We start from the raw sequence: 15,241 nt of genomic DNA on the forward strand, positions 1-15,241 counted from the left end.
GTATTAGATTCCGATGCACCATTGCAGGTTTACTGTATCCCTTGGACCTTCAAATCAACGATGAAACACAGAAATTGCATCGATATTGAATACAAAAGGCAAAATGTCGACTTATTTACAAGAGGAGTAATTCTTCTAATAGTTCGTGCTGTGAGCCTTTCCTGGGGCAGCAGTATTAGATTCCGATGCAACATTGCATTTTTACTGTATCCCTTGGACCTTCAAATCAACGATGAAACACAGAAATTGCATCGATATTGAATACAAAAGGCAAAATGTCGACTTATTTACAAGGGGAGTAACTCTTCTAATAGTTCGTGCTTTTAGCGTTTCCTGGGACAGCAGTATTAGATTCCGATGGACCATTGCAGGTTTACTGTATCCCTTGGACCATCAAATCAACGATGAAACACAGAAATTGCATCGATTTTGAATAGAAAAGGCAAAATGCCGACTTATTTACAAGAGGAGTAACTCTTCTAATAGTTCGTGTTTTGAGCCTTTCCTGGGACAGCAGTATTAGATTCCGATGAACCATTGCAGGTTTACTGTATCCCTTGGACCTTCAAATCAACGGTGAAACACAGAAATTGCATTGATATTGAATACAAAAGGCAAAATTTCGACATGTTTACAAGAGGAGTAACTCTTCTAATAGTTCGTGCTTTGAGCCTTTCCTGGGACAGCAGTATTAGTTTCCGATGCACCATTGCAGGTTTACTGTATCCCTTGGACCTTCTAATCAACGATGAAACACAGAAATTACATCGATATTGAATACAAAATGCAAAATGTCTAGTTATTTACAACAGGAGTAACTCTTCTAATAGTTTGTGTTTGAGCCTATCCTGGGACAGCAGTATTAGATTCCGATGCACCATTGCAGGTTTACTGTATCCCTTGGACCTTCAAATCAACGATGAAACACAGAAAATCCGTCGTTATTGAATACAAAAGGCAAAATGTCGAATTATTTACAAGAGGAGTAACTCTTCTAATAGTTCGTGCTTTGAGCCTTTCCTGGGACAGCTGTATTAGATTCCAATGCACCATTGCAGGTTTACTGTATCCCTTGGACCTTCAAATCAACGATGAAACACAGATATTGCATCGATATTGAATACAAAAGGCAAAATGTCGACTTATATACAAGAGGAGTAACTCTTCTAGTACATCGTGCTTTGAGCTCTTCCTGGGACAGCAGTATTAGATTCAGATGCACCATTGCAGGTTTACTGTATCCCTTGGACCTTCAAATCAACGATGAAACACAGAAATTGCATCAATATTGAATACAAAAGGCAAAATGTCGACTTATTTACAAGAGGAGTAACTCTTCTAATAGTTCGTGCTTTTAGCCTTTCCTGGGACAGCAGTATTAGATTCCGATGCACCATTGCAGGTTTACTGTATTCCTTGGACCTTCAAATCAACGATGAAACACAGAAATTGCATCGATATTAAATACAAAAAGCAAAATGTCGATTTATTTACAAGGGGAGTGGCTCTTCTAATAGTTCGTGCTTTTAGCGTTTCCTGGGACAGCAGTATTAGATTCCGATGCACCATTGCAGGTTTACGGTATCCCTTGGACCTTCAAATCAACGATGAAATACAGAAATTACATCGAGAGTGAATACAAAAGGCAAAATGTCGACTTATTTATAAGAGGAGTAACTCTTCTAACAGTTCCTGTTTTTAGCGTCTCCTGGGACAGCAGTATTAGATTCCGATGCACCATTGCAGGTTTACTGTATCCCTTGGACCTTCAAATCAACGATGAAACACAGAAATTGCATCGATATTGAATACAAAAGGCGAATTTTCGACTTATTTACAACAGGAGTAACTCTTCTAATAGTTCGTGCTTTGAGCCTTTACTGGGACAGCAGTATTAGATTCCGATGCACCATTGCAGGTTTACTGTATCCCTTGGACCTTCAAATCAACGATGAAACACAGAAATTGCATCGATATTGAATACAAAAGGCAAAATGTCGACTTATTTACAAGAGAAGAAACTCTTCTAATAGTTAATGTTTTGAGCCTTTCCTGGGACAGCAGTATTAGATTCCGATGCACAATTGTAGGTTTACTGTATCCCTTGGACCTTCAGATCAACGATGAAACACAGAAATTGCATCGATATTGAATACAAAATGCAAAATGTCGACTTATTTACAAGAGGAGTAACTCTTCTAATAGTTCGTGCTTTGAGCCTTTCCTGGGACAGCAGTATTAGATTCCGTTGCACCATTGCAGGTTTACTGTATCCCTTGGACCTTCAAATCAGCGATGAAACACAGAAATTGCATCGAAATTGAATACAAAAGGCAAAATGTCGACTTATTTACAAGAGGAGTAACTCTTCTAATAGTTCGTGCTTTGAGCCTTTCCTGGGACAGCAGTATTAGATTCCGATGCACCATTGCAGGTTTACTGTATCCCTTGGACCTTCAAATCAACGATGAAACACAGAATTTGCATCGATATTGAATATAAAAGGCAAAATGTCGACTTATTTACAAGAGGAGAAACTCTTCTAATAGTTCATGCTTTGAGCCTTTCCTGGGACAGCAGTATTAGATTCCGATGCACCATTGCAGGTTTACTGTATCCCTTGGACCTTCAAATCAACGATGAAACACAGAAATTGCATCGATATTGAATACAAAATGCAAAATGTCGACTTATTTACAAGAGGAGTAACTCTTCTAATAGTTCGTGCTTTGAGCCTTTCCTGGGACAGCAGTATTAGATTCCGTTGCACCATTGCAGGTTTACTGTATCCCTTGGACCTTCAAATCAACGATGAAACACAGAAATTGCATCGATATTGAATACAAAAGGCAATATGTCGACTTATTTACAAGAGGAGTAACTCTTCTAATAGTTCGTGCTTTGAGCCTTTCCTGGGACAGCAGTATTAGATTCCGATGCACCATTGCAGGTTTACTGTTTCCCTTGGACCTTCAAATCAACGATGAAACACAGAAATTGCATCGATATTGAATACAAAAGGCAAAATGTCGACTTGTTTACGAGGGGAGTAACTCTTCTAATAGTTGGTGCTTTTAGCGTTTCCTGGGACAGCAGTATTAGATTCCGATGCACCATTGCAGGTTTACTGTATCCCTTGGACCTTCAAATCAACGATGAAACACAGAAATTGCATTGATATTGATTACAAAAGGCAAAATGTCGACTTATATACAAGAGGAGTAACTCTTCTAATAGTTCGTGCTTTGAGCCTTTCCTGGGACAGCAGTATTAGATTCCGATGCACCATTGCAAGTTTACTGTATCCCTTGGACCTTCAAATCAACGATGAAACACAGAAATTGCATCGATATTGAATACAAAAGGCAAAATGTCCCTTATTTACAAGAGGAGAAACTCTTCTAATAGTTCATGCTTTGAGCCTTTCCTGGGACAGCAGTATTAGATTCCGATGCACCATTGCAGGTATACTGTATCCGTTGTACCATCAAATCAACGATGAAACACAGAAATTGCATCGATCATGAATACAAAATGCAAAATGTCGAATTGTTTATACGAGGAGTAACTCTTCTAATAGTTCGTGCTTTGAGCCTTTCCTAGGACAGCAGTATTGGATTCCGATGCACCATTGCAGGTTTACTGTATCCCTTGTACCTTCAAAACAACTATGAAACACTGAAATTGCATCGATATTGAATACAAAAGGCAAAATGTCGACTTATTTCCAAGAGGAGTAACTCTTCTAATAGTTCGTGCTTTGAGCCTTTCCTGGGACAGCAGTATTAGATTCCGTTGCACCATTGCACGTTTACTGTATCCCTTGGACCTTCAAAACAACTTTGAAACACTGAAATTGCATCGATATTCAATACTAAAGGCCAAATGTCGACTTATTTACAAGAGGAGTAACTCTTCTATTAGTTCGTGATTTAGCCTTTCCTGGGACAGCAGTATTAGATTCCGATGCACCATTGCGGGTTTACTGTATCGCTTGCACCTTCAAATCAACGATGAAACACAGAAATTGCATCTATATTGAATACAAAAGGCTAAATGTCGACTAATTTACAAGAGGAGTAACGCTTCTAATAGTTCGAGCTTTTAGCGTTTCCTGGGACAGCAGTATTAGATTCCGATGCACCATTGCAGGTTTACTGTATCCCTTGGACCTTCAAATCAACGATGAAACAAAGAAATTGCATCGATATTGAATACAAAAGGCAAAATGTCAACTTATTTACAAGACGAGTATATCTTCTAATAGTTCGTGCTTTTAGCCTTTTCTGGGACAGTAGTATTAGATTCCGATGCACCATTGCACGTTTACTGTATCCCTTGGACCTTCAAATCAACGATGAAAAACTGGAATTGCATAGATATTGAATACAAAAGGCAAGATGTCGACTTCTTTACAAGAGGAGTAACTCATCTAATAGTTCGTGTTTTGAGCCTTTCCTGGGACAGCAGTATTAGATTCCGATGCACCATTGCAGGTTTACTGTATCCCTTGGACCTTCAAATCAACGATGAAACACAGAAATTGCATCGATATTGTATACAAAAGGCAAAATATCGACTTATTTACAAGAGGAGAAACTCTTCTAAAAGTTCGTGATTTGAGCCTCTCCTGGGACAGCAGTATTAGATTCCTATGCACCATTGCAGGTTTACTGTATCCCTTGGACCTTCAAATCAACGATGAAACACAGAAATTGCATCGATATTGAATACAAAAGGCAAAATGTCGACTTATTTACAAGAGGAGAAACTCTTCTAATAGTTCATGCATTGAGCCTTTCCTGGGACAGCAGTATTAGATTCCGATGCACCATTGCAGGTTTACTGTATCCCTTGGACCTTCAAATCAACGATGAAACACAGAAATTGCATCGATATTGAATACAAAATGCTAAATGTCGACTTATTTAGAAGAGGAGTAACTCTTCTAATAGTTCGTGCTTTGAGCCTTTCCTGGGACAGCAGTATTAGATTCCGATGCACCATTGCAGGTTTACTGTATCCCTTGGACCTTCAAATCAACGATGAAACACAGAAATTGCATCGATATTGAATACAAAAGGCAAAATGTCGACTTATTTACAAGAGGAGTAACTCTTCTAATAGTTCGTGCTGTGAGCCTTTCCTGGGGCAGCAGTATTAGATTCCGATGCAACATTGCAGGTTTACTGAATCCCTTGGACCTTCAAATCAACGATGAAACACAGAAATTGCATCGATATTGAATACAAAAGGCAAAATGTCGACTTATTTACAAGGGGAGTAATTCTTCTAATAGTTCGTGCTTTAGCGTTTCCTGGGACAGCAGTATTAGATTCCGATGGACCATTGCAGGTTTACTGTATCCCTTGGACCTTCAAATCAACGATGAAACACAGAAATTGCATCGATTTTGAATACAAAAGGCAAAATGTCGACTTATTTACAAGAGGAGTAACTCTTCTAAAAGTTCGTGCTTTGGGCCTTTCCTGGGACAACAGTATTAGATTCCGATGCACCGTTGCAGGTTTACTTTATCCCTTTGACCTTCAAATCAACGATGAAACACAGAAATTGCATTGATATTGAATACAAAAGGCAAAATGTCGACTTATTTACAAGAGGAGTAACTCTTCTAATAGTTCGTGCTTTGAGCCTTTCCTGCGACAGCAGTATTAGATTCCGATGCACCATTGCAGGTTTACTGTATCCCTTGAACCTTCAAATCAACGATGAAACACAGCAATTGCATCGATATTGTATACAAAAGGCAAAATGTCGACTTATTTACAAGAGGACAAACTGTTCTAATAGTTCATGTTTTGAGCCTTTCCTGGGACCGCAGTATTAGATTCCGATGCACCATTGCAGGTTTACTGTATTCTTTGGACCTTCAAAACAACTATGAAACACTGAAATTGCATCGATATGGAATACAAAAGGCAAAATGTCGACTTATTTACAAGAGGAGTAACTCTTCTAATAGTTCGTGCTTTTAGCCTTTCCTGGGACAGCAGTATTAGATTCCGATGCACCATTGCAGGATTACTGTATCCCTTGAACCTTCATATCAACGATGAAACACAGAAATTGCATCGATATTGAATACAAAAGGCAAAATGTCGACTTATATACAAGCGGAGTAACTCTTCTAGTACATCGTGCTTTGAGCTTTTCCTGGGACAGCAGTATTAGATTCAGATGCACCATTGCAGGTTTACTGTATCCCTTGGACCTTCAAATCAACGATGAAACACAGAAATTGCATCGATATTGAATACAAAAGGCAAAATGTCGACTTATTTACAAGACGAGTAACTCTTCTAATAGTTCGTGCTTTGGGCCTCTCCTGGGACAGCAGTATTAGATTCCGATGCACCATTGCAGGTTTACTGTATCCCTTGGACCTTCAAATCAACGATGAAACACAGAAATTGCATCGATTTTGGATACTAAAGGCAAAATGTCGACTTGTTTACAAGAGGAGTAAGTCTTCTAATAGTTCGTGCTTTGAGCCTTTCCTGGGATAGCAGTATTTGATTCCGATGCACCATTGCAGGTTTACTGTATCCCTTGGACCTTCAAATCAACGATGAAACACAGAAATTGCATCGATATTGAATACAAAAGGCAAAATGTCGACTTATTTATAAGAGGAGTAACTCTTCTAACAGTTCCTGCTTTGAGCCTTTCCTGGGACAGCAGTATTAGATTCCGATGCACCATTGCAGGTTTACTGTATCCCTTGGACCTTCAAATCAACGATGAAACACAGAAATTGCATCGATATTGAATACAAACAGCAAAATATCGACTTATTTGCAAGAGATGTAACTCTTCTAAAAGTTCGTGCTTTGAGCCTTTCCTGGGACAGCAGTATTAGATTCCGATGCACCACTGCAGGTTTACTGTATCCCTTGGACCTTCAAAACAACTATAAAACACTGAAATTGCATCGATATTGAATACAAATTGCAAAATATCGACTTATTTACAAGAGGAGTAACTCATCTAATAGTTTGTGATTTAGCCTTTCCTGGGACAGCAGTATTAGATTCCGATGGACCATTGCAGGTTTACTGTATCCCTTGGACCTTCAAATCAACGATGAAACACAGAAATTGCATCGATATTGAATACAAAAGGCAAAATGTCGACTTATTTACAAGAGGAGTAACTCTTCTAATAGTTCGTGCTTTGAGCCTTTCCTGGGGCAGCAGTATTAGATTCCGATGCAACATTGCATTTTTATTGTATCCCTTGGACCTTCAAATCAACGATGAAACACAGAAATTGCATCGATATTGAATACAAAAGGCAAAATGTCGACTTATTTACAAGGGGAGTAACTCTTCTAATAGTTCGTGATTTTAGCGTTTCCTGGGACAGCAGTATTAGATTCCGATGGACCATTGCAGGTTTACTGTATCCCTTGGACCTTCAAATCAACGATGAAACACAGAAATTGCATCGATTTTGAATACAAAAGGCAAAATGTCGACTTATTTACAAGAGGAGTAACTCTTCTAATAGTTCGTGCTTTGAGCCTTTCCTGGGACAACAGTATTAGATTCTGATGCACCGTTGCAGGTTTACTTTATCCCTTGGACCTTCAAATCAACGATGAAACACAGAAATAGCATTGATATTGAATACAAAAGGCAAAATGTCGACTTATTTACAAGAGGAGTAACTCTTCTAATAGTTCGTGCTTTGAGCCTTTCCTGGGACAGCAGTATTAGATTCCGATGCACCATTGCAGGTTTACTGTATCCCTTGGACCTTCAAATCAACGATGAAACACAGAAATTGCATCGATATTGTATACAAAAGGCAAAATGTCGACTTATTTACAAGAGGAGAAACTCTTCTAATAGTTCATGCTTTGAGCCTTTCCTGGGACCGCAGTATTAGATTCCGATGCACCATTTCAGGTTTACTTTATCCGTTGTACCTTCAAATCAACGATGACACACATAAATTGCATCGATCATGAATACAAAATGCAAAATGTCGACTTATTTATAAGAGGAGTAACTCTTCTAATAGTTCGTGTTTTGAGCCTATCCTAGGACAGCAGTATTGGATTGCGATGCACCATTGCAGGTTTACTGTATCCCTTGTACCTTCAAAACAACTATGAAACACTGAAATATCATCGATATTGAATACAAAATGCAAAATGTCGACTTATTTACAAGAGGAGTAACTCTTCTAATAGTTCGTGCATTTAGCCTTTCCTGGGACAGCAGTATTAGATTCCGATGCACCATTGCAGGTTTACTGTATCCCTTGGACCTTCATATCAACGATGATACACAGAAATTGCATCGATATTGAATACAAAAGGCAAAATGTCGACTTATTTACAAGAGGAGTAACTCTTCTAATAGTTCGTGCTTTTAGCGTTTCCTGGGACAGCAGTATTAGATTACGATGCACCATTGCAGGTTTACTGTATCCCTTGGACCTTCAAAACAACATTGAAACGTAGAAATTGCATCGATATTGAATACAAAAGGCAAAATGCCGACTTATTTAGAAGAGGAGTAACTCTTCTAATAGTTCGTGTTTCGAGCCTTTCCTGGGACAGCAGTATTAGATTCCGATGCACCATTGCATTTTTACATTATCTCTTGGACCTTCAAATCAACGATGAAACACAGAAATTGCATTGATATTGAATACAAAAGGCAAAATTTCGACATGTTTACAAGAGGAGTAACTCTTCTAATAGTTCGTGTTTTGAGCCTTTCCTGGGACAGCAGTATTAGATTCCGATGCACCATTGGAGGTTTACTGTATCCCTTGGACCTTCAAATCAACGATGAAACACAGAAATTGCATCGATATTGAAAACAAAAGGCAAAATGTCGACTTATTTACAAGAGGAGTAACTCTTCTAATAGTTCGTGCTTTGAGCCTTTCCTGGGACAACAGTATTAGATTCCGATGCACCATTGCATTTTTACATTATCTCTTGGACCTTCAAATCAATGATGAAACACAGAAATTGCATTGATATTGAATACAAAAGGCAAAATGTCGACTTATTTCCAAGGGGAGTAACTCTTCTAATAGTTCGTGCTTTTAGCCTTTCCTGGGACAGCAGTATTACATTCCGATGCACCATTGCAGGTTTACTGTATCCCTTGGACCTTCAAATCAACGATGAAACACAGAAATTGCATTGATATTGAATACAAATGGCAAAATGTCGACTTATTTACAAGAGGAGTAACTCTTCTAATAGTTCGTGTTTTAGCGTTTCCTGGGACAGCAGTATTAGATTACGATGCACCATTACAGGTTTGCTCTATCCCTTGGACCTTCAAAACAACGTTGAAACGTAGAAATTGCATCGATCTTGAATACAAAATGCAAAATGTCGACTTATTTATAAGAGGAGTAACTCTTCTAAAAGTTCCTGCTTTGAGCCTTTCCTGGGACAGCAGTACTAGATTCCGATGCACCATTGCAGGTTAGTTGTATCCCTTGGACCTTCAAATCAACGATGAAACACAGAAATTGCATCGATCATGAATACAAAATGCAAAATGTCGACTTATTTATACAAGGAGTAACTCTTCTAATAGTTCGTGCTTTGAGCCTTTCCTGGTACAGCAGTATTAGAATCCGATGCACCATTGCAGGTTTACTGTATCCCTTGTACCTTCAAATCAACGATGAAACATAGAACTTGCATCGATCTTGAAAACAAAATGCTAAATTTCGACTTATTTATAAGAGGAGTAACTCTTCTAATAGTTCGTGCTTTGAGCCTTTCCTGGGACAGCAGTATTAGATTCCGTTGCACCATTGCACGTTTACTGTATCCCTTGGACCTTCAAAACAACTTTGAAACACTGAAATTGCATCGATATTCAATACAAAAGGCCAAATGTCGACTTATTTACAAGAGGAGTAACTCTTCTAATAGTTCGTGCTTTTAGCCTTTCCTGGGACAGCAGTATTAGATTCCGATGCACCATTGCAGGATTACTGTATCCCTTGAACCTTCATATCAACGATGAAACACAGAAATTGCATCGATATTGAATACAAAAGGCAAAATGTCGACTTATATACAAGCGGAGTAACTCTTCTAGTACATCGTGCTTTGAGCTTTTCCTGGGACAGCAGTATTAGATTCAGATGCACCATTGCAGGTTTACTGTATCCCTTGGACCTTCAAATCAACGATGAAACACAGAAATTGCATCGATATTGAATACAAAAGGCAAAATGTCGACTTATTTACAAGACGAGTAACTCTTCTAATAGTTCGTGCTTTGGGCCTCTCCTGGGACAGCAGTATTAGATTCCGATGCACCATTGCAGGTTTACTGTATCCCTTGGACCTTCAAATCAACGATGAAACACAGAAATTGCATCGATATTGGATACTAAAGGCAAAATGTCGACTTGTTTACAAGAGGAGTAAGTCTTCTAATAGTTCGTGCTTTGAGCCTTTCCTGGGATAGCAGTATTTGATTCCGATGCACCATTGCAGGTTTACTGTATCCCTTGGACCTTCAAATCAACGATGAAACAAAGAAATTGCATCGATATTGAATACAAAAGGCAAAATGTCGACTTATTTATAAGAGGAGTAACTCTTCTAACAGTTCCTGCTTTGAGCCTTTCCTGGGACAGCAGTATTAGATTCCGAACACCATTGCAGGTTTACTGTATCCCTTGGACCTTCAAATCAACGATGAAACACAGAAATTGCATCGATATTGAATACAAACAGCAAAATATCGACTTATTTACAAGAGATGTAACTCTTCTAATAGTTCGTGCTTTGAGCCTTTCCTGGGACAGCAGTATTAGATTCCGATGCACCACTGCAGGTTTACTGTATCCCTTGGACCTTCAAAACAACTATAAAACACTGAAATTGCATCGATATTGAATACAAATTGCAAAATATCGACTTATTTACAAGAGGAGTAACTCATCTAATAGTTTGTGATTTAGCCTTTCCTGGGACAGCAGTATTAGATTCCGATGGACCATTGCAGGTTTACTGTATCCCTTGGACCTTCAAATCAACGATGAAACACAGAAATTGCATCGATATTGAATACAAAAGGCAAAATGTCGACTTATTTACAAGAGGAGTAACTCTTCTAATAGTTCGTGCTTTGAGCCTTTCCTGGGGCAGCAGTATTAGATTCCGATGCAACATTGCATTTTTATTGTATCCCTTGGACCTTCAAATCAACGATGAAACACAGAAATTGCATCGATATTGAATACAAAAGGCAAAATGTCGACTTATTTACAAGGGGAGTAACTCTTCTAATAGTTCGTGATTTTAGCGTTTCCTGGGACAGCAGTATTAGATTCCGATGGACCATTGCAGGTTTACTGTATCCCTTGGACCTTCAAATCAACGATGAAACACAGAAATTGCATCGATTTTGAATACAAAAGGCAAAATGTCGACTTATTTACAAGAGGAGTAACTCTTCTAATAGTTCGTGCTTTGAGCCTTTCCTGGGACAACAGTATTAGATTCTGATGCACCGTTGCAGGTTTACTTTATCCCTTGGACCTTCAAATCAACGATGAAACACAGAAATAGCATTGATATTGAATACAAAAGGCAAAATGTCGACTTATTTACAAGAGGAGTAACTCTTCTAATAGTTCGTGCTTTGAGCCTTTCCTGGGACAGCAGTATTAGATTCCGATGCACCATTGCAGGTTTACTGTATCCCTTGGACCTTCAAATCAACGATGAAACACAGAAATTGCATCGATATTGTATACAAAAGGCAAAATGTCGACTTATTTACAAGAGGAGAAACTCTTCTAATAGTTCATGCTTTGAGCCTTTCCTGGGACCGCAGTATTAGATTCCGATGCACCATTTCAGGTTTACTTTATCCGTTGTACCTTCAAATCAACGATGACACACATAAATTGCATCGATCATGAATACAAAATGCAAAATGTCGACTTATTTATAAGAGGAGTAACTCTTCTAATAGTTCGTGTTTTGAGCCTATCCTAGGACAGCAGTATTGGATTGCGATGCACCATTGCAGGTTTACTGTATCCCTTGTACCTTCAAAACAACTATGAAACACTGAAATATCATCGATATTGAATACAAAAGGCAAAATGTCGACTTATTTACAAGAGGAGTAACTCTTCTAATAGTTCGTGCATTTAGCCTTTCCTGGGACAGCAGTATTAGATTCCGATGCACCATTGCAGGTTTACTGTATCCCTTGGACCTTCATATCAACGATGATACACAGAAATTGCATCGATATTGAATACAAAAGGCAAAATGTCGACTTATTTACAAGAGGAGTAACTCTTCTAATAGTTCGTGCTTTTAGCGTTTCCTGGGACAGCAGTATTAGATTACGATGCACCATTGCAGGTTTACTGTATCCCTTGGACCTTCAAAACAACATTGAAACGTAGAAATTGCATCGATATTGAATACAAAAGGCAAAATGCCGACTTATTTAGAAGAGGAGTAACTCTTCTAATAGTTCGTGTTTCGAGCCTTTCCTGGGACAGCAGTATTAGATTCCGATGCACCATTGCATTTTTACATTATCTCTTGGACCTTCAAATCAACGATGAAACACAGAAATTGCATTGATATTGAATACAAAAGGCAAAATTTCGACATGTTTACAAGAGGAGTAACTCTTCTAATAGTTCGTGTTTTGAGCCTTTCCTGGGACAGCAGTATTAGATTCCGATGCACCATTGCAGGTTTACTGTATCCCTTGGACCTTCAAATCAACGATGAAACACAGAAATTGCATCGATATTGAAAACAAAAGGCAAAATGTCGACTTATTTACAAGAGGAGTAACTCTTCTAATAGTTCGTGCTTTGAGCCTTTCCTGGGACAACAGTATTAGATTCCGATATACCATTGCATTTTTACATTATCTCTTGGACCTTCAAATCAATGATGAAACACAGAAATTGCATTGATATTGAATACAAAAGGCAAAATGTCGACTTATTTCCAAGGGGAGTAACTCTTCTAATAGTTCGTGCTTTTAGCCTTTCCTGGGACAGCAGTATTACATTCCGATGCACCATTGCAGGTTTACTGTATCCCTTGGACCTTCAAATCAACGATGAAACACAGAAATTGCATTGATATTGAATACAAATGGCAAAATGTCGACTTATTTACAAGAGGAGTAACTCTTCTAATAGTTCGTGTTTTAGCGTTTCCTGGGACAGCAGTATTAGATTACGATGCACCATTACAGGTTTACTCTATCCCTTGGACCTTCAAAACAACGTTGAAACGTAGAAATTGCATCGATCTTGAATACAAAATGCAAAATGTCGACTTATTTATAAGAGGAGTAACTCTTCTAAAAGTTCCTGCTTTGAGCCTTTCCTGGGACAGCAGTACTAGATTCCGATGCACCATTGCAGGTTTACTGTATCCCTTGGACCTTCAAATCAACGATGAAACACAGAAATTGCATCGATCATGAATACAAAATGCAAAATGTCGACTTATTTATACAAGGAGTAACTCTTCTAATAGTTCGTGCTTTGAGCCTTTCCTGGTACAGCAGTATTAGAATCCGATGCACCATTGCAGGTTTACTGTATCCCTTGTACCTTCAAATCAACGATGAAACATAGAACTTGCATCGATCTTGAAAACAAAATGCTAAATTTCGACTTATTTATAAGAGGAGTAACTCTTCTAATAGTTCGTGCTTTGAGCCTTTCCTGGGACAGCAGTATTAGATTCCGTTGCACCATTGCACGTTTACTGTATCCCTTGGACCTTCAAAACAACTTTGAAACACTGAAATTGCATCGATATTCAATACAAAAGGCCAAATGTCGACTTATTTACAAGAGGAGTAACTCTTCTAATAGTTCGTGATTTAGCCTTTCCTGGGACAGCAGTATTAGATTCCGATGCACCATTGCAGGTTTACTGTATCCCTTGGACCTTCAAATCAACGATGAAACACAGAAATTCCATCGATATTGAATACAAAAGTCAAAATGTCGACTAATTTACAAGAGGAGTAACTCTTCTAATAGTTCGAGCTTTTAGCGTTTCCTGGGACAGCAGTATTAGATTCCGATGCACCATTGCAGGTTTACTGTATCCCTTGGACCTTCAAATCAACGATGAAACAAAGAAATTACATCGATATTGAATACAAAAGGCAAAATGTCAACTTATTTACAAGACGAGTATATCTTCTAATAGTTCGTGCTTTTAGCCTTTCCTGGGACAGTAGTATTAGATTCCGATGCACCATTGCACGTTTACTGTATCCCTTGGACCTTCAAATCAACGATGAAACACTGGAATTGCATAGATATTGAATACAAAAGGCAAAATGTCGACTTATTTACAAGAGGAGTAACTCGTCTAATAGTTCGTGTTTTGAGCCTTTCCTGGGACAGCAGTATTAGATTCCGATGCACCATTGCAGGTTTACTGTATCCCTTGGACCTTCAAATCAACGATGAAACACAGAAATTGAATCGATATTGTATACAAAAGGCAAAATGTCGACTTATTTACAAGAGGAGTAACTCTTCTAATAGTTCGTGATTTGAGCCTTTCCTGGGACAGCAGTATTAGATTCCGATGCACCATTGCAAGTTTACTGTATCCCTTGGACCTTCAAATCAACGATGAAATACAGAAATTGCATCGATATTGAATACAAAAGGCAAAATGCCGACTTATTTACAAGAGGAGAAACTCTTCTAATAGTTCATGCTTTGAGCCTTTCCTGGGACAGCAGTATTAGATTCCGATGGACCATTGCAGGTTTACTGTATCCTTGGCCCTTCAAATCAACGATGAAACACAGAAATTGCATCGATATTGAATACAAAATGCTAAATGTCGACTTATTTAGAAGAGGAGTAACTCTTCTAATAGTTCGTGCTTTGAGCCTTTCCTGGGACAGCAGTATTAGATTCCGATGCACCATTGCAGGTTTACTGTATCCCTTGGACCTTCAAATCAACGATGAAACACAGAAATTGCATCGATATTGAATACAAAAGGCAAAATGTCGACTTATTTACAAGAGGAGTAATTCTTCTAATAGTTCGTGCTGTGAGCCTTTCCTGGGGCAGCAGTATTAGATTCCGATGCAACATTGCATTTTTACTGTATCCCTTGGACCTTCAAATCAACGATGAAACACAGAAATTGCATCGATATTGAATACAAAAGGCAAAATGTCGACTTATT

This window comes from Schistocerca cancellata, chromosome 4 (genome assembly GCF_023864275.1).
Source record: "Schistocerca cancellata isolate TAMUIC-IGC-003103 chromosome 4, iqSchCanc2.1, whole genome shotgun sequence".
Lineage (NCBI taxonomy): Eukaryota > Metazoa > Arthropoda > Insecta > Orthoptera > Acrididae > Schistocerca > Schistocerca cancellata.